Source organism: Bufo bufo, chromosome 6 (assembly GCF_905171765.1).
Source record: "Bufo bufo chromosome 6, aBufBuf1.1, whole genome shotgun sequence".
Classification (NCBI taxonomy): domain Eukaryota; kingdom Metazoa; phylum Chordata; class Amphibia; order Anura; family Bufonidae; genus Bufo; species Bufo bufo.
Window position 1 is genome coordinate 398,221,603 of NC_053394.1, and position 27,884 is coordinate 398,249,486.

Sequence of the window (27,884 nt, forward strand, 5' to 3'; positions counted from 1 at the left end):
TGAAACCACACACCTCTTCAACCACCTCATCGTAGAATACTGTAAATTCTAGTCAACCTGCACCCACCCACTCAGGTTTAAAACCACCATCAAAATTCTACCCAACCCACCATAAAGGAAATTTCCTTGACACATTTTAATCTGTCATATCATATATTTTTGCATATCAATCAGAGACCCACTGGTAAACATAACCTTAAACCTTTTGAGAAAGACGCCCTAAAGAAACTGCAATCTAACAAGAATATAGTAATCCGCAGTGCAGATAAAGGAGGTGGAGTTGTCATCCAGGACAGAGGGGACTATATCAAAGAGGCCATGAGGATTTTATCCGATATAGAATATTATATACCATTAGAAAATGATCCCTTGCCACAGGACAGAGCAGAATTCACAACATTAAATCAAGACCGCCAATCATTGGCTGGATAAGAAGGAAAAGGAGTATACTCTAGTAAAAGATTCCACTCTATCCATATTCCACCACCTTCCGAAGATACATAAAGATCTCAAAAATCCCCCAGGCAGACCCATCAGGGGTATCCTCTCTGACCCGTAATTTATCCCATATTCTTACAGAAATACGTAACAAACCTAAGATCCTACTTGAAAGACTCCACAACTCTAATCAAACAACTGAAAGAAATCAGATGGGATGAAGGCTACCAATGGCTCACCCTAGATGTATCTGCTTTATATTCAAATATTTCGCATAAACTTGGGACGGAATGCACATAAAACTACACCAGCACACATTTAAAAAAAATGGAAGCAGAATATACCCTTCAGTCAATTTAAAAGAAAATAATCACTGCGGCACAGGAGAAGGCAACTGGACTAACACAGTTGGAATGTCTGGAACCTAAACAAGAACAAACTAATGCTCTGGAGAACTCTCAGTGTAATTTTATCACTACATACAACCAAAGACACAATGTGATCAGATCTATCTTGGCCAAGCATTGGCGTATTTTAAGGAAGGACCTCATTCTCAATAAATTGATCCGAAAAGCACCCCAACTGATGTATAGAAGGGCCCGTACCCTAAAAAACATATTAGCCCCAAATAAGCTGAAGGGCATTGAGAACAAAAAGACACTGGAAATAAGAAACAAAATGGCAGCAGAAGATGTGGACATTCAACATGCCTATGTTGTCCAGTGATCCGCCAAACAGCCCTTGCAATCAGATAAACGTTGGGAGAACAATACAAACCCTAAGAAATACACTGCTCAAAAAAAATAAAGGGAACACTTAAACAACACAATGTAACTCCAAGTCAATCACACTTCTGTGAAATCAAACTGTCCACTTAGGAAGCAACACTGAGTGACAATCAATTTCACATGCTGTTGTGCAAATGGGATAGACAACAGGTGGAAATTATAGGCAATTAGCAAGACACCCCCAATAAAGGAGTGGTTCTGCAGGTGGTGACCACAGACCACTTCTCAGTTCCTATGCTTCCTGGCTGATGTTTTGGTCACTTTTAAATTCTGGCGGTGCTTTCACTCTAGTGGTAGCATGAGACGGAGTCTACAACCCACACAAGTGGCTCAGGTAGAGCAGCTTATCCAGGATGGCACATCAATGCGAGCTGTGGCAAGAAGGTTTGCTGTGTCTGTCAGCCTAGTGTCCAGAGCATGGAGGCGCTACCAGGAGACAGGCCAGTACATCAGGGGACCGTAGGAGGGCAACAACCCAGCAGCAGGACCGTTACCTCCGCCTTTGTGCAAGGAGGAACAGGAGGAGCACTGCCAGAGCCCTGCAAAATGACCTTACAGCAGGCCACAAATGTGCATGTGTCTGCTCAAACGGTCAGAAACAGACTCCATGAGGGTGATATGAGGGCCCGACGTCCACAGGTGGGGGTTGTGCTTACAGCCCAACACCGTGCAGGACGTTTGGCATTTGCCAGAGAACACCAAGATTGGCAAATTCGCCACTGGCGCCCTGTGCTCTTCACAGATGAAAGCAGGTTCACACTGAGCACATGTGACAGACGTGACAGAGTCTGGAGACGCCGTGGAGAACGTTCTGCTGCCTGCCACATCCTCCAGCATGACCAGTTTGGCATTGGGTCAGTAATGGTGTGGGGTGGCATTTCTTTGGAGGGTCGCACAGCCCTCCATGTGCTCGCCAGAGGTAGCCTGACTGCCATTAGGTACCGAGATGAGATCCTCAGACCCCTTGTGAGACCATATGCTGGTGCGGTTGGCCCTGGGTTCCTCCTAATGCAAGACAATGCTAGACCTCATGTGGCTGGAGTGTGTCAGCAGTTCCTGCAAGACGAAGGCATTGATGCTATGGACTGGCCCGCCCGTTCCCCAGACCTGAATCCAATTGAACACATCTGGGACATCATGTCTCGCTCTATCCACCAACGTCACGTTGCACCACAGACTGTCCAGGAGTTGGCAGATGCTTTAGTCCAGGTCTGGGAGGAGATCCCTCAGGAGACCGCCACCTCATCAGGAGCATGCACAGGTGTTGTAGGGAGGTCATACAGGCACGTGGAGGCCACACAAACTACTGAGCCTCATTTTGACTTGTTTTAAGGACATTACATCAAAGTTGGATCAGCCTGTAGTGTGTTTTTCCACTTTAATTTTGAGTGTGACTCCAAATCCAGACCTCCATGGGTTGAAAATTTTGATTTCCATTTTTTTTTTTTGTGTGATTTTGTTGTCAGCACATTCAACTATGTAAAGAACAAAGTATTTCAGAAGAATATTAAATTAATTCAGATCTAGGATGTGTTATTTTTGTGTTCCCTTTATTTTTTTTGAGCAGTGTAGATTGAATAACCACCAATCCAATATCAAAAAACTATATTTGAAACGTCTCAAGACACGCTGCAGACTTTCATGGAGGGAGCTCAATAGGTTTCAGAATCACCCCAATCGAGCAAATACCTATATGCCAGCGGGAAGATAGCCAATATATAAGAAGAGGAGAAATGTACTGGATCTTTAAATTGAACAGTCTAAATCCACACGGACTTAATGAGGCATTTGAAATCAACTTATAAGCCTTATCCCAATCACCACAATACAGTTACCCTCCATTGCCACAAAATAAATATTTTCATCAATACCAGCATTCTCATCCTTCAGCTCTTTTTTTTATTTATTTTTTTTTTAAAAATTCACTAACCATTTTATGTATTCATATCCAGTTTTTATCCTTTTATAGTTATTTATAGTTTTCCTTCCACCCACATTATACATATATAGGCTTCCAGCTTATTCCCATGTCCCCCTCTCTCTACCACCTCTCTCTCTCATATATATATTTTCAATGTGAACATTGAGGTGTGCAGTAAAGTCCAGAGGAAGCATGATAATTGGGGTGTTTGCACCGGAAGCGTGTCATCAAGGGGCCCGGTCTTGGTGGAGTAAAGGCCCCTAGATAGGTGGCCACTAAGTTAGCTGGTGGACACCAATATAGTTAGAATAGCCCAGGGTGGGCTTTTACTGGGAACAGGCAATGTGCTGGGTGTGTGCCTGTTCCCCATGCTCCAGTCCAGGACTTGCTCACATCCAGGGATTCCATTTAATCTGGTTGCTGGAATTGGGTGTGTTTCACTCTGGAGTGTGCAGACAGAGGCCTGGTGAGGCTCTGTTAGTGTGGTCTCAGCTAGGCAAGGCCACAAGGCTATGCAATAGCCTGGACTTTGGATGACTTAGCGACTCCCGGGAACAAGCGTTGAAAGGTCAGAGTCGGGAGGACTGCTAGACCACAACCCCCTCCAAAAGTACTGCACTTGTTACAGCCTGAGGGCTGGTAGACTGTATGTCTGGGGTAAGCCGCACCTGGTTCCATGTGTGAACGTTATCGTATAGCCGAGTTAGGGATTGTCAGACGTCCCAGGGAGCCAGTAGTGGGGTGAGGAACCCACTGGCAGTAAGCAGCTGACAGCCCAGAAACGTGGTACAAGTTTAGGGATAATCCAAGAGGGGTAATGTCCAATCCGGGTCGAGGCAGGCAGCGAAGGTTCAAGGCGGAAGACAGTCCAAGGGTCAGTAACTGGGAAGGATACAAAGAAACAGCAGGCAAATAGGAGGATACGCAGGGAGGCTAGGTGTTCACCATAAGGTGGAATAACTCAGCAATGAGCCAGAGCTCAGGCCAGGTCTTTATAGCCAGAGAGGGTAGGAACCACCCCATGGTCCCCAAGGCAACCAGGAGGCCTCCCTCCCCGGAAACCAATGGCAGGCGAGGAAGGTGGAAGGTGTGTACTGGGAACCTCCCCCAGCAAGGCTCACACCTGACAGCCGGATAATGCAGGAAGGCAATGCACCCGGGAATGCGCGTGCAGCCTGCGTACTGCGCAAGCGCACACGCCGCGCACCTCGGGCACCAAGTGTTCTACCGAGCTGAAGGGGAACCCGTGCCTTGCGCCGTGCCCGCGGTCCCCGAGTAGGGGTAACACCCCCTGCTTCCTGACAGAGCCCCCCACCAAGGAGCGGCCTCCGGACGCGACCCTGGGAAGGACTCTCGGGGTGAGCCCGATGGAACGCCCGCACCTTGGCGGCCGCATGGACATTCCCCAAGGGCTCCCAGGAACGCTCTTTGGGACCGTACCCCTGGGACCAGGATCTCCTGGACTTCATACTCGTCATCGTTATTCACCTGGATGGGAGGTGGTGGAGCAGGCGCCCGGTCCGGGAACGGGTTGGCACAGTGTGGTTTCAACAAAGACACGTGGAATACCGGGTGGATTCCCAGGGAAGTAGGCAACCGGAGCTTGGCTGCAATGTTGTTGACCATACTCACGATCTCGAAGGGACCAAGGTAATGCAGTCCCAGTTTTCGGGAGGGACAGGACAGCTTGAGGTGCTGTGTGGAAAGCCACACCTTGTCCCCATCTTTGTACCTGGGGAACTCTGTGCGTCTACGGTCTGCCTGCGTCTTGTGCCGCTGCTGAGCGACCTGGAGTTGTTGCGTTAGGGTCCGCCTCAGTTCTCGTAGGAGCCGGAGCCGTTGAGCCACTTCAGGCACCGGGACATCAAGGGGGAGATCCGGGTGAGTTGAAAGATGATAGCCGTAGTTGGCATAGAATGGTGAGAGTCCGGTGGAGGAATGAAGCTGATTGTTGTAGGCAAATTCCGCGAAGGGGAGATGGCTCACCCAGTCGTCTTGTAGATGGGATGTGTAACAGCAAAGGAATTGCTCGAGGGTTTGGTTGGTCCTTTCGGTCTGCCCATTGGACTGGGGGTGATAGGCAGAAGACAGGCTGCGAGTGATATGAAGGCTACGGCAAAACTGGGTCCAAAACCGGGAGGTGAATTGCGAGCCCCGGTCTGAGACGATGGAATCAGGGAGCCCGTGCAACCGGAACACGTGTTGGAGGAACAACTTTGAGGTTTGTTAGGCCGTTGGGAGACCGGAGGTCGGAATGAAGTGGGACATCTTGGTACATCTGTCCACCACCACCATGATAGTGGTACAGGCTTGTGAAGGCGGTAGATCCACAATGAAATCCATGGCTATGTTGCGCCATGAAAGGGTTGGCACTGGCAGAGGCTGTAATAACCAAACGGGTTTTGAGGTGGGACGTTTGTAGAGTGCACACACGGAACAAGACTCGATGAAGGAGCGTACGTCGGCTGCCAAAGAGGGCCACCAAAACCGACGTAGGATGCATTCCGTGGTGTTGCGCCTACCTCGGTGGCCTGCTGTGGGGTGGTCATGGTGATGCTGTAGTACAGGCAGTCGCTGGGAGACTGGGACATAGATCCACTGTTGGTGGTAACGAAGCCCCTGCTTCATTGGCAGATGGGCAGCCTCCTCTGGAGCTGGCGTGCTGGCCCGTCGGATCCTCTCGATCAAGGAGTGTTGGGTGGCTAGAAAGTATGCGGCTGGCAGGATCGGTACCGGAGGTGCAGGATCAGCCTCGGAGGAGCACATACGGGACAAGGCATCAGCCTTGCCGTTCTTGGATCCTGGTCGATAAGTAATCTGGAGGCGAAAACGGGAGAAAAAGAGAGCCCACCTGGCTTGTCGAGGACACAGTCACTTGGCACTGCGGAGATATTCGAGGTTGCGATGGTCGGTGTACACCACCACAGGGTTTTCGGCTCCCTCCAGCAAATGTCTCTATTCCTCCAGGGCGTCCTTGATGGCGAGCAGCTCCCTCTCACCCACATCATAGTTGCGTTCGGCCCTGGTGAGTTTGCGGGAATAAAAGGCAACAGGATGGAGAAGCTGCTTCTCCCCTTGGACCTGGGAGAGAACAGCCCCGAAAGCCCCCTCGGAGGCGTCTGTCTCCAGAAAAAACGTGCAAGAGGCGTCCGGTTGTATCAGTATAGGTGCCTGTGTGAACAGCCTCTTGAGGTGCTGGAATGCCTGTTGGACCGTCGGGGTCCATTCAAACAGGGTGTTGCTCCTGGTCAGTGCAGTGATGGGAGCCACAGATCACTGAAAAGTTCTGAATGAATCGGCGGTAAAAATTGGCAAAACCAATGAACTGCTGCACCATCCGCCGATTGCGGGGGACAGGCCAATTCTGGACGGCCTGGATCTTCCTGGGGTCCATCTCTACTCGGCCTGGGGATAGGATGTAGCCCAGGAACTCGATGGACGAGACTTCGAAGGTGCTTTTTTCAAGCTTGCCATAGAGACTGTGGGTCCGCAGACGCTGGAGCAGCGATTTGACATGCCGTTCGTGTTGTGGCAGTGATCTGGAAAAGACAAGGATATCGTCTAGATATACCACAACATGGGTATCCAACAGGTCACGGAAGACGTCATTGATGAAGCACTGAAATGTGGCAGGGGCGTTACAGAGCCCGAAGGGCATGACAAGGTACTCGTAGTGCCCAAACCGTGAGCGGAATGCTGTCTTCCACTCATCCCCCTCCTTAACACGAATCAGGTTGTAGGCCCCCCGGAGGTCGATCTTGGTGAAGAAACGGGCATCCTTGACTCTGTCCAGCAAGCCGGGAATGAGAGGGAGTGGGTACCGGTTCTTCTTGGTGATGTCGGTCAGGGCCCGGTAATCGACACAGGGCCGGAGACCCCCATCTTTTTTTCCCACAAAGAAGATGCCAGCCCCGACTGGAGAGGTCGAGGGACGGATGAACCCCTTCGCTAGGCTCTCCTCTATGTAGTCCTTCAGGGCCCTGGTCTCGGGTTCGGACAGATTGTACAAGCGCCCATATGGCAGTGGGGCTCCAGGGAGCAGGTCAATGGGGCAATCATAGGGCCTGTGTGGCGGCAAGGCGGCTGCTCCTTTTTTTTTCAAAAACGTCTGTAGTCCCGATATTTGTCGGGTAGTCTGTGTTCAACGGTGCCCAGAACCGTAGGAGGGCTTGGAGCCGGAGACGTATGAACAGGAGAACCGGAGGGGGGCGTGAAGGTGATGGAGCCAGAGGTCCAGTTGATCGTGGGGTTGTGTCTCCTAAGCCAGGGGATGCCTAGAATGACTGGAAACAAGGGGGAAGGCACGATGTCCCACACGATCTTCTCGGAATGGTAAAGGCCGATGCAGAGGAACAAGGGATGGGATTCCATGGCGATAGGTCCCGTCTTTAGGGTGCTGCCATCCACCAGATGCAGCTGGGATGGGTTCTTCTTAGGGCGCAATGGGATGCCTAGTTGGGAAGCCAGATCCTTGTCCATAAAACAACTGCTTGCGCCGGAATCAATGGATGGCAGAGAGATCAATATTGTTGTTGCCCAGCTGCAGGGAAACAGGGATGGTGAGATGAGACGAGTTGTTATACATAGGTAGGTTAATGCATACCGTGTGTGTCTCCGGCCTACCTGTAGGAGGTTTGATGGGACAGTCCTTCAGGAAATGGCCCGTTTTGCGCAGTATAAACACAGATGCAGGGTTCTTTTCCTGGTTCTCTCCACCGTGGACAGGGGACCCCGAACAGCCCCGATCTGCATCGGCTCCTCCTGGTTACTGTCTGCCGCCACAGGAACAGGAACTGAAAGCCGTAAGGATCCCGACCGGCGCTCCGGTAGAGGCGGGGTCTGTTGTCGCTCCTGTTGTCTTTCCCGGAAGCAGCGATCCAGGTGGGTTACCGAGTCCATCAGGCCCCCCAAGGAGCCCCACATCCCAATGCGGGCGAGCTCATCCTTGAGCTGCTCGGACAAACCGATGCGGAACTGGTCAATCAAGGCCACCTCGTTCAAGCCCGTATCCGGGGCTACCTCACGAAATTCCATTATGTAATCCTCCACTGGACGTCTGCCCTGGCGGAGGGTGCGCAAGGTACCCCTGGCGGTTGAAGAACGCAGGGGGTCATCATAAAGTCTTTGCATAGCTGCGGCAAAGGACTTCCAAGATGCCAGCACTGGGTCATCGGCTAGTAGGAGTTGGTGCGCCCAGGTCTGGGGAGGCCCTGAGAGCAAGGAAATTGCCGTGCGTACCTTGACGAAGTCCGTGGCATATGTACGAGGCTTCAGGGAATACAACAGCTCGCAGGAAATAATGAAGGAGCGGTACTTCCTCCGATCGCCTGAAAACCGCTCAGGGAGGCTGACTGACGGCTCGCTAGAGACCACTTCCAGGGTGCGTGCCGGCGTAGAGGGAGGCAATGGTGGTAGCGCGGTGCGCTCTGCGATGCGTTGCTCCTGTGTGGAAACCCTCTGCAGCAGGTGCTCATGACTGGCTTGCATCTCCTGGAAGGCCTGCATCATAAGGTTAAGTTGCTGGGTCATGGCCGTCATGGGATCCACTGCTTTTGCGGGTTCCATGGTGTAGGCTGAGTTATTCTGTCAGACGTCCCAGGGAGCCAGTAGTGGGGTGAGGAACCCACTGGCAGTAAGCAGCTGACAGCCCAGAAACGTGGTACAAGTTCAGGGATAATCCAAGAGGGGTAGTCAATGTCCAATCCGGGTCAAGGCAGGCAGCGAAGGTTCAAGGCGGAAGACAGTCCAAAAGGTCAGTAACTGGGAAGGATACAAAGAAACAACAGGCAAATAGGAGGATACGCAGGGAGGCTAGGTGTTCACCATAAGGTGGAATAACTCAGCAATGAGCCAGAGCCCAGGCCAGGTCTTTATAGCCAGGGAAGGTAGGAACCACCCCCTGGTCCCCAAGGCAACCAGGAGGCCTCCCTCCCCGGAAACCAATGGCAGGCGAGGAAGGTGGAAGGTGTGTACTGGGAACCTCCCCCAGCAAGGCTCACACCTGACAGCCGGATAATGCAGGAACGTATGCACCCGGGAATGCGCGCGCAGCCTGCGTACTGCGCATGCGCACACGCCGCGCACCAGGTGTTCTACCGAGCTGAAGGGGAACCTGTGCCCTGCGCCGTGCCAGCGGTCCCCGAGTAGGGGTAACACCCCCTGCTTCCTGACAGGGATACAATGTTTATTATGTTTAGGTAGAGCCCAGATGGGCAGGCTTTTTTTTTTATTCCATGCTGTGTATGAAGAGTGTCAAATAAATCGCACTGTTTGGACCTGCAACCCAGTGGTTATGAAGATAATTCTGGGAGAATGACCCCCGAATAAGAGATGATCCATATACATACACACATATATATATATATATATATATATATATATATAAATTATAAAAACGGGCAGCACTCCAGCGGACAAAAATTAAAATAACTTTATTTACCCACAAGGCTGATGCGACGCCTCGGCTCTACACAGGAGCCCCCCTCAGCCTTGTGGCATCAGCCTTGTGGGTAAATAAAGTTATTTTCATTTTTGTCCGCTGGAGTGCTGCCCGTTTTTATATTTTGTATTCATCTGGATTGGCTTAAATCCACATTGGGCTTGTGCACCCTTTATTAATTTTTTCTATTTGTGATGGTGCTGCCATTTTTTTTCTTATAATATATATATATATATATAAATATATATATATATATATATATATATATATATATATATATATATATATACATACACACACACACTGCTCAAAAAAATAAAGGGAACACAAAAATAACACATCCTAGATCTGAGTTAATTAAATATTCTTCTGAAATACTTTGTTCTTTACATAGTTGAATGTGCTGACAACAAAATCACACAAAAATAAAAAAATGAAAATCAAATTTTTCAACCCATGGAGGTCTGGATTTGGAGTCACACTAAAAATTAAAGTGGAAAAACACACTACAGGCTGATCCAACTTTGATGTAATGTCCTTAAAACAAGTCAAAATGAGGCTCAGTAGTGTGTGTGGCCTCCACGTGCCTGTATGACCTCCCTACAACGCCTGTGCATGCTCCTGATGAGGTGGCGGACGGTCTCCTGAGGGATCTCCTCCCAGACCTGGACTAAAGAATTTGCCAACTCCTGGACAGTCTGTGGTGCAACGTGACGTTGGTGGATAGAGCGAGACATGATTTCCCAGATGTGCTCAACTGGATTCAGGTCTGGGGAACGGGCGGGCCAGTCCATAGCATCAATGCCTTTGTCTTGCAGGAACTGCTGACACACTCCAGCCACATGAGGTCTAGCATTGTCTTGCATTAGGAGGAACCCAGGGCCAACCGCACCAGCATATGGTCTCACAAGGGGTCTGAGGATCTCATCTCGGTACCTAATGGCAGTCAGGCTACCTCTGGCGAGCACATGGAGGGCTGTGCGGCCCTCCAAAGAAATGCCACCCCACACCATTACTGACCCAATGCCAAACCGGTCATGCTGGAGGATGTTGCAGGCAGCAGAACGTTCTCCACGGCGTCTCCAGACTCTGTCACGTCTGTCACATGTGCTCAGTGTGAACCTGCTTTCATCTGTGAAGAGCACAGGGCGCCAGTGGCGAATTTGCCAATCTTGGTGTTCTCTGGCAAATGCCAAACGTCCTGCACGGTGTTGGGCTGTAAGCACAACCCCCACCTGTGGACGTCGGGCCCTCATATCACCCTCATGGAGTCTGTTTCTGACCGTTTGAGCAGACACATGCACATTTGTGGCCTGCTGGAGGTCATTTTGCAGGGCTCTGGCAGTGTTCCTCCTGTTCCTCCTTGCACAAAGGCGGAGGTACCGGTCCTGCTGCTGCGTTGTTGCCCTCCTACGGCCTCCTCCACGTCTCCTGATGTACTGGCCTGCCTCCTGGTAGCGCCTCCATGCTCTGGACACTACGCTGACAGACACAGCAAACCTTCTTGGCACAGTTCGCATTGATGTGCCATCCTGGATAAGCTGCACTACCTGAGCCACTTGTGTGGGTTGTAGACTCAGTCTCATGCTACCACTAGAGTGAAAGCACCGCCAGCATTCAAAAGTGACCAAAACATCAGAAAGGAAGCATAGGAACTGAGAAATGGTCTGTGGTCACCACCTGCAGAACCACTCCTTTATTGGGGGTGTCTTGCTAATTGCCTATAATTTCCACCTGTTGTCTATCCCATTTGCACAACAGCATGTGAAATTGATTGGCACTCAGTGTTGCTTCCTAAGTGTACTAGGGGTGCACTGAAATTCCGGCAGCCGAAAATATCGGCCGAAAATGTACCTAATCCATTTCGGACGATATTGTTACATATCGGCCGAAAATATGGGGTGTGGGATTTGTCACCCACCAAGTAGCTCACCATCTGCGGGCGGGCGGTTTACTTAAGGTCACTGCATCTTTATTTTACCTTACAATCGTGACGCTCCAGTAACAACTCTGCAGTCAGAGCGGAGGGCTGCGTAACGTCACTTACTCACGTGACGCACCTGCTCCGCCTCCTTCATTCATAAAGTGGGCGGAGCAGGTGCGTCACGTGAGTAAGTGACGTTGCGCCGCCCTCCGCTCTGCCTGCAGAGTTGTTACTGGAGCGTCACGATTGTAAGGTAAAAAAAAGATGCAGTGACCTTAAGTAAACCGCCCGCCCGGCGCCCGCCCGCAGATGGTGAGCTTTAGATGTGATAGCAGAATAAGATCTAACTTAACACAGTAGAATGGTGAATGCTGCTCCGGTTGCGACTGGAGTACACAACCTAATGTGACTTGGCATCAAAACTTAAACATGTTCATAAATTGGGGGGGGGGGGGGGTGATTTATCACGAGTGGAATTGGACTCTGTTCTGTTCTGTAAAATAAAGATGCAGTGAGTGATTAGTCTGCTGTGAGCAGCAGGGCCGGGGCTGTTATGGGTAGGGGGATCGGTCTATGGCACTGCTATGGAGAGGGGGGATCTGTGCACTGTTATGCCCATAACAGTGCACATATCCCCCCTCCATAACAGCGCCACCCACAGATCCCCCTCTCCATAACAGCGCCACCCACAGATCCCCCTCTCCATAACAGCGCCACCCACAGATCCCCCTCTCCATAACAGCGCCACCCACAGATCCCCCTCTCCATAACAGCGCCACCCACAGATCCCCCTCTCCATAACAGAGCCACCCACAGATCCCCCTCTCCATATATAATATGATTTATTAAATTCATGAAAAAGAATTATTAATAAAATCATTAAAAAAAAAAGTATTTTAAAAGTATTTGGGCAAAAAGGCAGTTTCGGTTTCGGTTTTTGGTCAAGGGCATCCTGAATTTTCGGTTTCGGACCAGAATTTTCATTTCGGTGCACCCCTAAAGTGTACAGTTTGATTTCACAGAAGTGTGATTGACTTAGAGTTACATTGTGTTGTTTAAGTGTTCCCTTTATTTTTTTGAGCAGTGTATATATATATATATATATATATATATATATATATATATATATATATATATATATATATATATATATATTATATATACACACACACACACACACACACACACACACTCACCTAAAGAATTATTAGGAACACCAAACTAATACGGTGTTGGACCCCCTTTTGCCTTCAGAACTGCCTTAATTCTACGTGGCATTGATTCAACAAGGTGCTGATAGCATTCTTTAGAAATGTTGGCCCATATTGATAGGATAGCATCTTGCAGTTGATGGAGATTTGAGGGATGCACATCCAGGGCACGAAGCTCCAGTTCCACCACATCCCAAAGATGCTCTATTGGGTTGAGATCTGGTGACTGTGGGGGCCATTTTAGTACAGTGAACTCATTGTCATGTTCAAGAAACCAATTTGAAATGATTGGAGCTTTGGGACATGGTGCATTATCCTGCTGGAAGTAGCCATCAGAGGATGGATACATGTTCTCATTCTGTTTACGCCAAATTCGGACTCTACCATTTGAATGTCTCAACAGAAATCGAGACTCATCAGACCAGGCAACATTTTTCTAGTATTCAACAGTCCAATTTTGGTGCGCTCGTGCAAATTGTAGCCTCTTTTTCCTATTTGTAGTGGAGATGAGTGGTACCCAGTGGGGTCTTCTGCTGTTGTAGCTCATCCGCCTCAAGGTTGTGCGTGTTGTGGCTTCACAAATGCTTTGCTGCATACCTCGGTTGTAACAAGTGGTTATTTCAGTCAACGTTGCTCTTCTATCAGCTTGAATCAGTCGGCCCATTCTCCTCTGACCTCTAGCATCCACAAGGCATTTTCGCCCACAGGACTGCCGCATACTGGATGTTTTTCCCTTTTCACACCATTCTTTGTAAACCCTAGAAATGGTTGTGCGTGAAAATCCCAGTAACTGAGCAGATTGTGAAATACTCAGACTGGCCCGTCTGGCACCAACAACCATGCCACAATCAAAATTGCTTAAATCACCTTTCTTTTCCCATTCGGACAATCAGTTTGGAGTTCAGGAGATTGTCTTGACCAGGACCACCCCCCTAAATGCATTGAAGCAACTGCCATGTGATTGGTTGACTAGATAATTGCATTAATGAGAAATAGAACAGGTGTTCCTAATAATTCTTTAGGTGAGTGTATGTATGTATATATATATATATATATATATATATATATATATATACACACACACATATACACACACACACACACACACACACACACATACATATTTAATATATATTCTAACAATAAATTAGGAAGCTCCTATACACTCCCTTTCACCCTACAACTCTTCATATAAGTTATGACACCGAATAGTGACACGACTAAGTCTAGACAGTATCATTTTACCATATTCAGTAGTAATATATTGCATGTTTTTACTTTATTTATTTTTTTGGTTTATACATTTTTATGTATATTCCTTTTGGTATCATCTCTTATGTATTATATATTTAATTGTAATTACTCCTTAGTCCCTCATTTTTTGTATATTTATATTGTATTACCTATACATTCATTCTTTTTTTCTCTTATGTATCGTGCATTTAATCAGATTGTCTATATAACTCATTTATTTCAGTTCCCCATTTTTATGCATTTATTGTATTGCCTACACATTCTATTGGTCCCCCCATCTAAGTTGTAGTATAGCCGCACCCTTTTACCCCCTAGGTAATGTAAGTTACATTGGCTGCGGTGCCTGAAGATAGGATGAGCGTTGTTCTCTCCATGACAACGCATCACGTGACTCCAAGCACCCCGGGCACCACCCACAGCCTTTTCTACATACTGAATATTCTCTGTCAAAGTCCCAGAGTCACATGACTCCTTCCCTTCTCCTGTCTGGTCACATGACCACCTTAGAACATGTGACCCCACGCAATAGGCCAGACTGCCTCCAAGCGTTGCTGGTTACTATGGCGATTGCCATGTGACCGCTGACTTTGCGATCACATGACCCAACCCAGTATTACATCGTCCTTTGCAGTTTAATCTAAACTATTAAATAATATGAAAACACTGCCATCGTCTGTAGTATAATTATACTACCACCCTCCTCCTCCAGACGTGTGCTGTTTTAATATATATATAAACCATGAACTATATACCTGTCACATATGCTAATTGGACAGCACCTGTGGGAGGTCCCATAAGTAGGTAGCCACCCACTGGTGCAGTTTTTTGGCGGTTTTTATGTGCATATATACCCCACACTGTATCAGCTATTAATTTCAACCTGATGAAGGGGATCTGAACTCCCCAAAAAGCGTAGTTTTTACTTGTGCACATTTTTTATATAATAAAGAAACCCTTCTACAACCAAGACCGTCTGAGTTGGGTTTGAAAAGCAGAAGCAGGATTTCCTTTTTACCTAAAGCACCTTTACAGAGGGACTGGACATCCCTTCTGAAGGAACCCCAACCTGTGGCAGCACACCCAAGGACCGACTCTTGTGTGACAAGCCTTCAATAGGGTTGTGCCTATTTTAGCACAACCCCACAAGGTAAGCCTTTAGTGTACACCTTTGTTACCATCTAATCGAACTTATTACCCTATTCTGTGCCTTCTTGAGCCTTAGGCACGTCCACATCTCTAAAGAACCAAAAATTGTTGAGGCACTCTTCTGCAACCACAAAAGATTTGCAGCAGTTCACAGAGGAACCAATCTTAAAAGTCTCCATAGGCAGAAAATTGTGAGAAGAACCCGACAACATGTAATGTCCATGGTCAGCTGTAATCCTGTTATCTCCACCTTTCTCATTATACACGGAAAAAAAAACATATAATACTGGTGGATAAAACAAGACTGAACACAAGATCTTCACAGCCTTCTACAGATCATAGGGAACATTTCATGAGACCTTATCTCCATCTACCTGATCATTCCGTGGGACATTGTGATGTTCTTCTGAACCATCCTGTGGAAGAAGAGGACTCGGACATCTCTCCGGTGTTCTTGTCTCTTCCTTAACTGTAGGAAACACATCCAGTGACTGAATTCATTCCTTACATACAGATAATGAGAGGACGTGTGTATTTAGTCATGTCTATTACCTGGAGATGTGAAAGGCCGGTGATCCTCCATCATGACGTTCTTGTACAGATCTTTGTGTCCTTCTAAATACTCCCACTCCTCCATGGAGAAATAGACGGCGACATCCTGACACCTTATAGGAACCTAACAGCACAATGATACAGTTTTCACCCCTATCCCTTCATAGCATTCCTGTATATTGTCCCAGCATTCCCAGCAGTGTCACCTCTCCAGTTAGCAGCTCAATCATCTTGTTGGTGAGTTCTAGGATCTTCTCTCTATTGATTTCCTCATGTATCAGGGGGTGAGACGGAGGCCCCATGATTGGGCTCAGGCTTCTTCCCCATCCTTCAGACACAAGGGCCTGACAGTGCTCACTAGAGGTCTTCTTCACTACTGTGTAGTCCTGGTTATGGAAAGACACATTAATAAATATCACTCCATACATCTCCACATGTCCATCTGTTCGTAACATAGATAAGATGATGTAATGTATAATCAGAATCTCTCACCTCTCCAGTCATGTCCAGCTGTTAGTAACATAGATAAGATTATATAATGTGACATCATCAGAATCTCTCACCTCTCCAGTAAGACGGAAGAGGATCTCTAGGGTGAGATGTATTATACTCTCCGCCATCTTGTCCCTGTCCCTATCCATTCTTGAAGGTTCAATCAGTAGAAGGATCTTATATAGAAGATATCCACTGAGCTGGTCCTATATTGTAGGAACCTGAATAGAGAGAACATGAGAGGATGTAAAATCCTACAAAATACCATGTAAAATACAATAACTGGAGATAAGAGGAGACATTGGAAGAGATAACAAATTGTTCTCTCTCTTTGGATAAATTGGAACATGAGTTGAATAGCTTAGTGAAGGCCGCTCCTCCATGTGTGAGGTCAAAGCAATTTCATGGTATCTCACACTTTCCTACAGCGAATTAAAGAGGTCATCAGTAATGCCAGAATGAACAGCACATGACCGCTATAGACCATCATAGGCCTCAATGGTCAGGTGATATACATACCGCCATCGGAGCTCCAACCAATCTTGTCGCTGCAGTGATGTAAATAGACTGAAGGAGACCACAGGAGCATCAGTGCTGGAGCAGTGGAGGATTCGACAGGTCCTATGTTATCCTGGTAATTGTAAAACGCTGCTGAACAAGTTGACGATACATAAATAAAGATTATTATTTCTATATAGACAGACATTGGGTTGGCAGATTTTGTTTTGACAGCTCCTCACAACCAATCAGATGTAAGAGATTTATTTTTAACAAGCAGCATGATGAAATACAGCGGTCCTTAAGGGGGTTGTCTTACCTAAGTAAGTCTATCAGCTAAAATAAACAACAACTTCCACAAACATTTCCACACCGGTTTCATTTCATCTGATAGAAATGGACAAGGTCTCAAATCAACAGTTAAGACAAATGACAAGGACACAGTTTAACTATTGAAGTACAAACATTGCCAAACAGCCTTCACTTCATCCAGAGGTGAGAAGAATTATATCAGACCCAATGGATTCCAAATGATAAAAGACATATTCATATTCACACTTCACCCCCACAAGAGAGTCATCCACGGCGCCCCCACAACAAAGCCATACATGGTGCCCCCACAACAGTGACCTTGTGGCACTCCGCTTGGTGTGCTAGAAGTAGGGTTTTCACCCCATTCGTATACAATAAAAAAAAAATCCAGCACGAAATGGACCTTGTGAAATTCAAGTGGTATTTACTGAAAGGCGGATGAACAAATCGCGACTTCTCGGCCAACGAGGCCTTTTTCAAACTACAGCAAAACAATAAGATAAACAATACGATAAGTCTGATAGACGGAGCCGGCTGTAGGGACAGGAGTATACATAACTATATATAATAGACCATCGGTGATTCCCAGGGCTTTATTATATATTTCTGCAGGGGATCTGTGTCTCAATATAGTCATGGTCAACTATAGTAGCCAAAAACTAATATAAAATACAATACAAAATAAAGTATAATATAAAGATACTATAAAGTAGGTGTCCCCAGCGGTAGTGGTCTATGCCTCAGGCTAAAGACTATATTAAAGCAATCTGTATAAAGGGTATATAAAAGGTTAACCAGTGAAGGTGCGATGCACGATCCCTCATCCGTCACCCTATACACAATTAGGGCTCGTGTGAAGCCCGTGCTGTGGACCGCAAATTGCAGTCCGCAATGCAAGGGCACCGACCTTGGCCCAGCCGCATGGAGATCGTGGACCCATTAACTTGAACGTGTCCGCGATCCCTCCGTTCCACAAAAAGATAGAACCACGGAACGGAACCACAGGAAGCACTCCGTAGTGCTTCCGTAGTATTCCATGCTTCCGTTCCGCATGTCCGGATTGAAGTGAATGGGTCCTCATACGTGATGTGGAATGCACAAGGAACGGTGCCTGTGTACTGCGGATCTGCAAAACGGCAACGGGCAGCACATATTCGTGTTAATGCGCCCATCTAATATATAAAGCTGAGTGTGTCTGTGTGTATCTCTGCTAAAGGAATCCGCCTGCGTCCTCCGAATCTCCTCCTTTCTTCACAGTTAGATTGCCGTAATCTTGCGACGCGCGAACTCGCGCATGCGCAGTTCCTTCCCTGAGGCTGATGCCAGCACAGGGAAGGAACACTATACCGGCGCTGCGCACGCGCGAACTCGCGCATCGTGAGATTAGGGCAATCTAACTGTGAAGAAAGGAGGAGATTCAAAGGACGCAGGTGGTGCTGGGCTCCTTCACAGGGGGGCATGGCTGGGCACCAAGAAGGTTAGTAAAGCCCCTTGGGCACCTTTCCACCTTTCTCATTTACATATCTCTAAAATCATTTTTTAAGCACAATAAAAGGACACTGCTTTATCGGACAGGTATATTTCGGACATGCTAGCGGCGACCTAGCCGTGCATGTCCGCAACTCTTTAAGCTAACACGAGGTGACAGAATCCCTTTAAGGACCAGGCGATTTTTAGCAAATCTATGTGTTACTTTATGTGGTGACTTTAAAACGCTTTTACTTATCAAAGCCATTCTGAGATTGTTTTCTCATCACACATTGTACATGACAGTGGTAAATTTGAGTTAAAAAAATTCCATTTTTAGTTATAAAAAAATACCAATTTTACCAAAAGTTATATAATTATAATAGAAAGTAACACCTTCAAAAATAGTTATTACTTTACATTCCCCATATGTCTACTTCATGTTTGGATCATTTTGAAAATTACATTTAATTTTTTGGGGACGTTAGAAGGCTTAGAAGCAATTCTTAATTTTTTTAAGAACATATCCAAACCCCAATTTTCAGGACCAGTTCAGTTATGAAGTCACTTTCTGGGGCTTACATATTAGAAACCACCCATAAATCACCCCATTTTAAAACTACACCCCTCAAGGTATTCAAAACTGATTTTACAAACTTTGTAAACCCTTTAGGTGCCCCCCCCCCCCCCCCCCCACGAGACTTAAAGGAAAATAAGAATGAAATTTCAAAATTTCACTTTTTTTTTGAGCATATTTTAAAATTGAATTTATATTTTCTGCAATACATCAAGGGTTAACAGCCAAACAAAACTCAAAATCTATTAGCCTGAATCTGTAGATTACAGAAACACCCCATGTGTGCTCAAAAACTGATGTATGGGCACACAGCAGGCTTCAGAGTGAAAGGAGCACCATATGGCTTTTGGAGAACGGATTTAGTTGGAATGGTAATTGGGAGCTATGTCGCATATGAAGACACCCAGAGGTGGCCCTAGAGTGGAAACCCTCAAAAAGTGATCCCATTCTGGAAAATACACCCCTCAAGGAATATTTTAAGGTGTGTAGTGAGCACTTTAACCCATCAGACGTTTCACAGAATTAGGAAACGCTTGGCTGTGAAAATTAAAAATGAAAAAATTTTGCTGAAAAAGTTGCTTTACACCCACATTTTTCACTTTCACAAGGGGTAACGGGACAAAATGCACCCCACATTTTGTTCCCCATTTCCCCCTGAATATGCCAACACCTCATATGTGCTCAAAAAATTATGTATGGGTGCATGACAGAGCTGTAGATACAAACAGCTAAACATGGATTTTGCTGACCTGAATTGGCAGACATAGATTTTAGGTGCCATGTTGCATTAAATAAATTCCTGAGGTTCCCAGAAATGAAAAAACCCCAAAAATGACCCTATTTCAGAAGATTACCCCTGTTCGAACATTGTAAGTGGTGGAAAGGGTACTTTTTAGCAAACAGGTGTCTCACAGAAGGCAAAATTACTTGAGAGAAGCATTTCAAAGCACATGTGTAAAAATTACTAGCAGACTTTTACAAGGGGTTAAAGGAGAAAATGCACTCCAGTACATGTTCCCCATTTTCTCCCCATTTTGCGAACACCCCATATGTGCTCGTAGATTGCTGCTTTGGCGCACAGCAGGTCTATAGAGTCAAAGTGCAAAATATGTTTTTTGCAGGCCTGAATTGGCAGACATGGATTTTAGCTGCTATGTCACATTTAAAAAATTTCCTGAGGTCCCCAGAAATGAAAAACACCAAGAAGTGACCCCATTTTGGAAAGAGCACCCCTGTACGAACATTTTAAGTGGAGGAAAGGGCACCTTTGACCTAACAGGTGTTTCATAGAAATGAATATGTAGTGGTTGGTGAAAAGAGGATATGTAAGCTATGCAGACTAAATCAGAGGTATAAGGTGTGGTAGATTCTGAAACACTCCTGTATGCAAAGGCAAGGTTTTTCAGTGGTAAATTGTGTCTTTCCTTATCCCCTTTTGGAACACACTCTGCGTCTTTTTTGGGTCCTTCGCTTCCTTGCTGTCTGGGGGACTTGACCTGGAAAATGTTGCCCTGGTACGACACGGGCACCATGACTTCCAGAAGTACTGGGACCCTCCCCGGCCTGGCTTTAAAAAATTAGGGCCTTGATAACCACCTCTTGGAACTGGAGAAAAGTTCCTGTGTGGCCTGCAGATTGAAATAGCACATACGCATTGTACATTGCCACCTGTACGACGTGTAAGGCCAGCTTTTTGTACCACACTTTTGTTTTTTGTGTGGCACTGTAGGGCTTCAGAACTTGATCTGAAAGATCAACCCCACCCATGTGCTTATTGTAGTCCAGGATGCAAACTGTTTTGTGGACAGTGGTAGTGGTACCTCGCACATGAGCAGGGGAGCTGGTATTTGTGTGAACGGTGGTCAGTAAAAGGACATCCCTCTTGTCCTTGTACTTAAAGGGGTTGTCCGAGTTATGAAAAAAAATAATATAGCACTGAAAATCTGATATATAACTAAGCTAAGCAAGTTTTATGCAAAAAAATATATATATATTTCCTAATTTCCCTGGTTCTTTTCTGACCCTTTGTTTACATGCAATAAAAACAATCCCTGCCCCTCCCCCTGCTCTGCTAAGGGAGTGAATACAAGTGCTGCCCTGAGTGACATGTCTGCCTGCTGGGAGACTCAGCAGCATGTTTTATGTGTAGGACTACAAGTCCCAGCTGTATAATGACACTGCTAAGGGAGTGAATACAAGTGCTGCCCTGAGTGACATGTCTGCCTGCTGGAAGACTTAGCAGCATGTTGTATGTGTAGGACTACAAGTCCCAGCTGTATAATGACACTGCTAAGGGAGTGGATACAAGAGCTGTCCTGAGTGACATGTCTGCCTGCTGGGAGACTTAGCAGCATGTTGTATGTGTAGAACTACAAGTCCCAGCTGTATAATGACACTGCTAAGGGAGTGAATACAAGAGCTGCCCTGAGTGACATGTCTGCCTGCTGGGAGACTCTGCAGCATGTTGTATGTGTAGAACTACAAGTCCCAGCTGTATAATGACACTGCTAAGGGACTGAATACAAGAGCTGCCCTGAGTGACATGTCTGCCTGCTGGGAGACTCTGCAGCATGTTGTATGTGTAGGACTACAAGTCCCAGCTGTATAATGACACTGCTAAGGGACTGAATACAAGAGCTGCCCTGAGTGACATGTCTGCCTGCTGGGAGACTCAGCAGCATGTTTTATGTGTAGGACTACAAGTCCCAGCTGTATAATGACACTGCTAAGGGAGTGAATACAAGTGCTGTCCTGAGTGACATGTCTGCCTGCTGGGAGACTTAGCAGCATGTTGTATGTGTAGGACTACAAGTCCCAGCTGTATAATGACACTGTTAAGGGAGTGAATACAAGAGCTGCCCTGAGTGACATGTCTGCCTGCTGGGAGACTCTGCAGCATGTTGTATGTGTAGGACTACAAGTCCCAGCTGTATAATGACACTGCTAAGGGAGTGGATACAAGTGCTGCCCTGAGTGACATGTCTGCCTGCTGGGAGACTCTGCAGCATGTTGTATGTGTAGGACTACAAGTCCCAGCTGTATAATGACACTGCTAAGGGAGTGGATACAAGAGCTGCCCTGAGTGACATGTCTGCCTGCTGGGAGACTCTGCAGCATGTTGTATGTGTAGGACTACAAGTCCCAGCTGTATAATGACACTGCTAAGGGAGTGAATGCAAGAGCTGCCCTGAGTGACATGTCTGCCTGCTGGGAGACTTAGCAGCATGTTGTATGTGTAGGACTACAAGTCCCAGCTGTATAATGACACTGCTAAGGGAGTGGATACAAGAGCTGTCCTGAGTGACATGTCTGCCTGCTGGGAGACTTAGCAGCATGTTGTATGTGTAGAACTACAAGTCCCAGCTGTATAATGACACTGCTAAGGGAGTGAATACAAGAGCTGCCCTGAGTGACATGTCTGCCTGCTGGGAGATTCTGCAGCATGTTGTATGTGTAGGACTACAAGTCCCAGCTGTATAATGACACTGCTAAGGGACTGAATACAAGAGCTGCCCTGAGTGACATGTCTGCCTGCTGGGAGACTCAGCAGCATGTTTTATGTGTAGGACTACAAGTCCCAGCTGTATAATGACACTGCTAAGGGAGTGGATACAAGTGCTGCCCTGAGTGACATGTCTGCCTGCTGGGAGACTCTGCAGCATGTTGTATGTGTAGGACTACAAGTCCCAGCTGTATAATGACACTGCTAAGGGAGTGGATACAAGAGCTGCCCTGAGTGACATGTCTGCCTGCTGGGAGACTCTGCAGCATGTTGTATGTGTAGGACTACAAGTCCCAGCTGTATAATGACACTGCTAAGGGAGTGAATGCAAGAGCTGCCCTGAGTGACATGTCTGCCTGCTGGGAGACTCTGCAGCATGTTGTATGTGTAGGACTACAAGTCCCAGCTGTATAATGACACTACTAAGGGAGTGAATACAAGAGCTTCCCTGAGTGACATGTCTGCCTGCTGGGAGACTCAGCAGCATGTTGTATGTGTAGAACTACAAGTCCCAGCTGTATAATGACACTGCTAAGGGAGTGAATGCAAGTGCTGCCCTGAGTGCTGGGAGACTCAGCAGCATGTTGTATGTGTAGGACTACAAGTCCCAGCTGTATAATGACACTACTAAGGGAGTGAATACAAGCGCTGCCCTGAGTGCTGGAATGAATCAACAGCAACTTGTGAGTGTAGAGCTACATGTCCCACCTGTATAATGACACTGCTAATACACAGAGGATCTTCCCCCTACCTTCTTGTGCAATGCTCTCTCTAGTCCTTCAGCTCCAGTGCCCAGCATTGTCTCCTCACTGCCTGCAGAGTTGAGCAGCTGAAGGGGTTAAGAATCCTAGGCTAGAGCAGACGGCAGTGAAGTGGGGCGTGGCCAGTACAGTGAAGTCTCGTTTACAGGCTTGTAAATGACCTTTTTTTTTTAATCAAATCGTTTTTATTAAACAATAAATACATATTATAACATAATACAATATGTTGACTTTTTCTTTCTTTACATTATCCACGATGCAGATTCAGTGAACAACAATACTCATAAGTATATCACCACTCAGTGTTATTTGTAAATGACCTTTATCAGAGCAGGGAGAGAAGCTGACATCACAGGTCATGTGACCCTCAGTGAAATCTGAGAAACCAGCCACTGGAGATAAATTTAGTTAATTGGAAAGCTGTTATATTTGCCTAGTTAGGAACATAGAAAGAACAAAAAAATAACTCGGATAACCCCTTTAACCGCCAGCATGTTCTTATGGCGGAGAGCCCTACTTTCGCCCATTCTCAGTGGTTGCACTACCAGGGATCTAGGGAGGCCTCTCTGATTTTTGCGCACTGTGCCGCAAGCCACAGTACCTCTGGCACTTAGGGGCCTGAATAGGGATATGCTGGTATAATAGTTATTCACATAGAGGTGGTAACCGATATCCAGCAGTGGGTGCAGCAAGTCCCACACAATCTTTCCACTCCTAGGATGGGGGGGCTGCATTCTGGGGGTTCTATGCGAGAATCTTTTCCTTCATAAACGTGGAACTTGTGGGTGTACCCAGGGCTACTCTCACAAAGTTTAAGTATCTTTATGCCATACCTTGCCCGTTTGCTAGGCAGGTACTGGCGGAATCTAACCCTCCCTTTGAAAAGTAACAGGTACTCATCTACACATACATTTTTATCTGCGGTGTACACCTCAGCAAACTTGGTGTTAAAGTGGTCAAGGACGGGCCTAACCTTAAACAGACGGTCAAATGTCGGGTCATTTTGGGGTGGGCACTGTGCATTGTCATTGTAGTGTAGGAATTTTCGGATTGATTCAAATCGCTTCCGGGTCATGGTCTGACTGTAAATTGGAGTCAGTTAGAAAATGTCCAAACTCCAATATTGTCTGACGTTTGGCTTCTTTACTACGCCCATATGCAGCACGAGTCCCCAAAATGTCATCATCTCTGCTGCACTTACTGGGGTCCAACCTAGGGGATCTAACATATGGCGAGGTAGAGTTCTGAGCTATAATCTGTTGGGCGTACAAATTGGTTTGGGCCACCATTACATTTACAAAATCTTCAGGAGAAGAACACAAAACACACACAGATATTATGCGCGTGCAAAAATCTACACTGACACTACCTAACTAAAATTGATTTCTATCTAACACTAAAAGTACTTTTTACACCAAAAATAAATTTTAAAAAACTGAGCACAAAAGCGACCAGTAAAAAAAATAATTGTACTTATTGGTGCTCAGGGATGCAGTATAAAAATTTACTACAGATACAAAAAATAACACTAGCTAAAAATGGACATACATATATATATATATATATATATATACAGTGGCGGAAATAATTATTTGACCCCTCACTGATTTTGTAAGTTTGTCCAATGACAAAGAAATGAAAAGTCTCAGAACAGTATCATTTCAATGGTAGGTTTATTGTAACAGTGGCAGATAGCACATCAAAAGGAAAATCGAAAAAATAACTTTAAATAAAAGATAGCAACTGATTTGCATTTCATTGAGTGAAATAAGTATTTGAACCCTCTAACAAAAAAAGACTTAATACTTGGTGGAAAAACCCTTGTTTGCAAGCACAGAGGTCAAACGTTTCTTGTAATTGATGACCAAGTTTGCGCACATTTTAGGAGGAATGTTGGTCCACTCCTCTTTGCAGATCATCTCTAAATCCCTAAGGTTTCGAGGCTGTCTCTGTGCAACTCTGAGCTTGAGCTCCCTCCATAGGTTTTCGATTGGATTAAGGTCCGGAGACTGACTAGGCCACTCCATGACCTTAATGTGCTTCTTCTTGAGCCACTCCTTTGTTGCCTTTGCTGTATGTTTTGGGTCATTGTCGTGCTGGAACACCCATCCACGACCCATTTTCAGTTTCCTGGCAGAGGGAAGGAGGTTGTCGCTCAGGATTTCACGATACATGGCTCCGTCCATTTTCCCGTTTATGCGAATAAGTTGTCCTGTGCCCTTAGCAGAAAAACACCCCCAAAGCAAAATGTTTCCACCCCCATGCTTGACGGTGGGGACGGTGTTTTGGGTGTCATAGGCAGCATTTTTCTTCCTCCAAACACAGCGAGTTGAGTTAATGCCAAAGAGCTCTATTTTGGTCTCATCAGACCACAGCACCTTCTCCCAGTCACTCTCTGAATCATTCAGGTGTTCATTGGCAAACTTCAGACGGGCCTGCACATGTGCCTTCCTGAGCAGGGGGACCTTGCGAGCCCTGCAGGATTTTAATCCATTGCGGTGTAATGTGTTTCCAATGGTTTTCTTGGTGACTGTGGTCCCTGCTAATTTGAGGTCATTAACTAACTCCTCCCGTGTAGTTCTAGGATGCTTTTTCACCTTTCTCAGAACCATTGACACCCCACGAGGTGAGATCTTGCATGGAGCCCCAGAGCGAGGTCGATTGATGGTCATTTTGTGCTCCTTCCATTTTCGAACAATCGCACCAACAGTTGTCACCTTCTCTCCCAGCTTCTTGCTAATGGTTTTGTAGCCCATTCCAGCCTTGTGCAGGTCTACAATTTTGTCTCTGACATCCTTGGACAGCTCTTTGGTCTTTCCCATGTTGGAGAGTTTGGAGTCTGCTTGATTGATTGATTCTGTGGACAGGTGTCTTTTATACAGGTGACTAGTTAAGACAGGTGTCCTTAATGAGGGTGACTAATTGAGTAGAAGTGTCTAACCACTCTGTGGGAGCCAGAACTCTTAATGGTTGGTAGGGGTTCAAATACTTATTTCACTCAATGAAATGCAAATCAGTTGCTATCTTTTATTTAAAGTTATTTTTTCGATTTTCCTTTTGATGTGCTATCTGCCACTGTTACAATAAACCTACCATTGAAATGATACTGTTCTGAGACTTTTCATTTCTTTGTCATTGGACAAACTTACAAAATCAGTGAGGGGTCAAATAATTATTTCCGCCACTGTATATATATATATATATATATATATATATATATATATATATATACACATATACACATATATATATATATATATATATATATATATATAACTATTACTTCGGGGAAAAAAAAGGGACAGATGAAAAATATATATATCTGCGCCAAAAAAAAAGAGCCCAGCCGTTCACAGCTCGCACACTGAAAAAGTGGTGCAGAGCAGGAAATATTTTTTTTATTTTTATAAAAGTGACCAAAAAAATATAAATTTCTTCGCCACAGGCAAAATCGAACAGGAGGGAGAGGGGGGGACAGGGACAGGGATTAGGGGGGTGGATTAGGGATCTGGAACTTCTGCTGCAGAAAAAAATTCAATAAATAAAATCACTGCAGCAGATGTGCCAGATGTTGTTCTTCTACACAGGAGCTGTAAAGGCAGTGAAAGCTGTGGTAGAACCACAAATCCCAGCAGATCGAGCACAGAGAAGCACAGGACCTCTCAGCATGCAGTCACCGGCTAGAATGTGACCTCCCCCTGACCCTCCCCGCAGCTTACATGTGCTTCCGGCGCTGCGATGTACCGTCATCACTGATTGGCCAATCGCAGCGCACGGAGCTGCAGGGGAGGCGAAATAGCCGATGTTGCACTTACCCGACATGTCTGCCTGTCGGTAAGAGCAGCCATCGCACTCCAGTCCCCCCGCGATTTTCCCCCAGAGCCCGGCGGACCTCACGCTGTACATGTACGTTGCGGGTCCTCTACGGGTTAAATATACCCGAGCGAAGCCGCGTCCTTCAGCTAGTATACATATAAAATACAATGTTATAACGTCGGGAATTAATAAAAAAAAAAAAAAATAAAAGAAACTCGGTTCCAAGTAATATCTTCGGCTCATCTGAGCCAATACATTCTAATACTATACGGAGCGCTCGCTCCATACAGCTAACAGACACCCGCCGGCCCCATTCACTGTAATACATGCTGAGAAGCGGCCGGGGCGAAAACCACTGCACACAGCAGGATTTGTCCGGACACTTCTCGGCATATTTGCCGGATCGCCGCTGGTCCCCATTATAGTGAATGGGGCCGGACAGCAAAGCTTGAATGCAGAGAGACATCTGTGGATCTGGTGAGTGTTTCACTTACCTGGGGTCGGACGTGTCCTCCTCCTCTGACAATCCTTCACCATGGAGCGTTCTGTGACTGCACTTCTTCCAGAGTCTACAGGAGTCAGGCTCCAGGCTGTGCTGTAGGAGAAAGGAAAGGACCTGTGATGTCATGACCATGTGACCAAATGTGGGCGGAGTCATGCTCCAGGCTGTGCTGTAGGAAGAAGGAAAGGACCTGTGATGATGTCATGACCATGTGTGGGAGGAGTCATGGAGATCACATGACCAGGTTTATCCGCTCTGTGTATGCAGGGCTTTGCTGTGCTGTT

General features: G+C 46.4%; 1 protein-coding gene and 1 long non-coding RNA gene across 2 annotated transcripts in view; both read right to left on the minus strand.

Annotated features, from left to right (window-relative positions):
- The window catches only part of LOC121004472 (oocyte zinc finger protein XlCOF22-like), a 1,539,666-nt gene that overhangs the window by 174,854 nt on the left and 1,336,928 nt on the right, over positions 1 to 27,884 (minus strand). The window lies entirely within an intron of this gene.
- LOC121004540 lies at positions 16,017 to 27,717 on the minus strand. Its single transcript, XR_005779734.1, has 3 exons — positions 27,593 to 27,717; positions 16,237 to 16,386; positions 16,017 to 16,059 (listed from the first exon to the last, which is right to left on the minus strand). It is a non-coding gene; the product is annotated as an uncharacterized LOC121004540 (long non-coding RNA).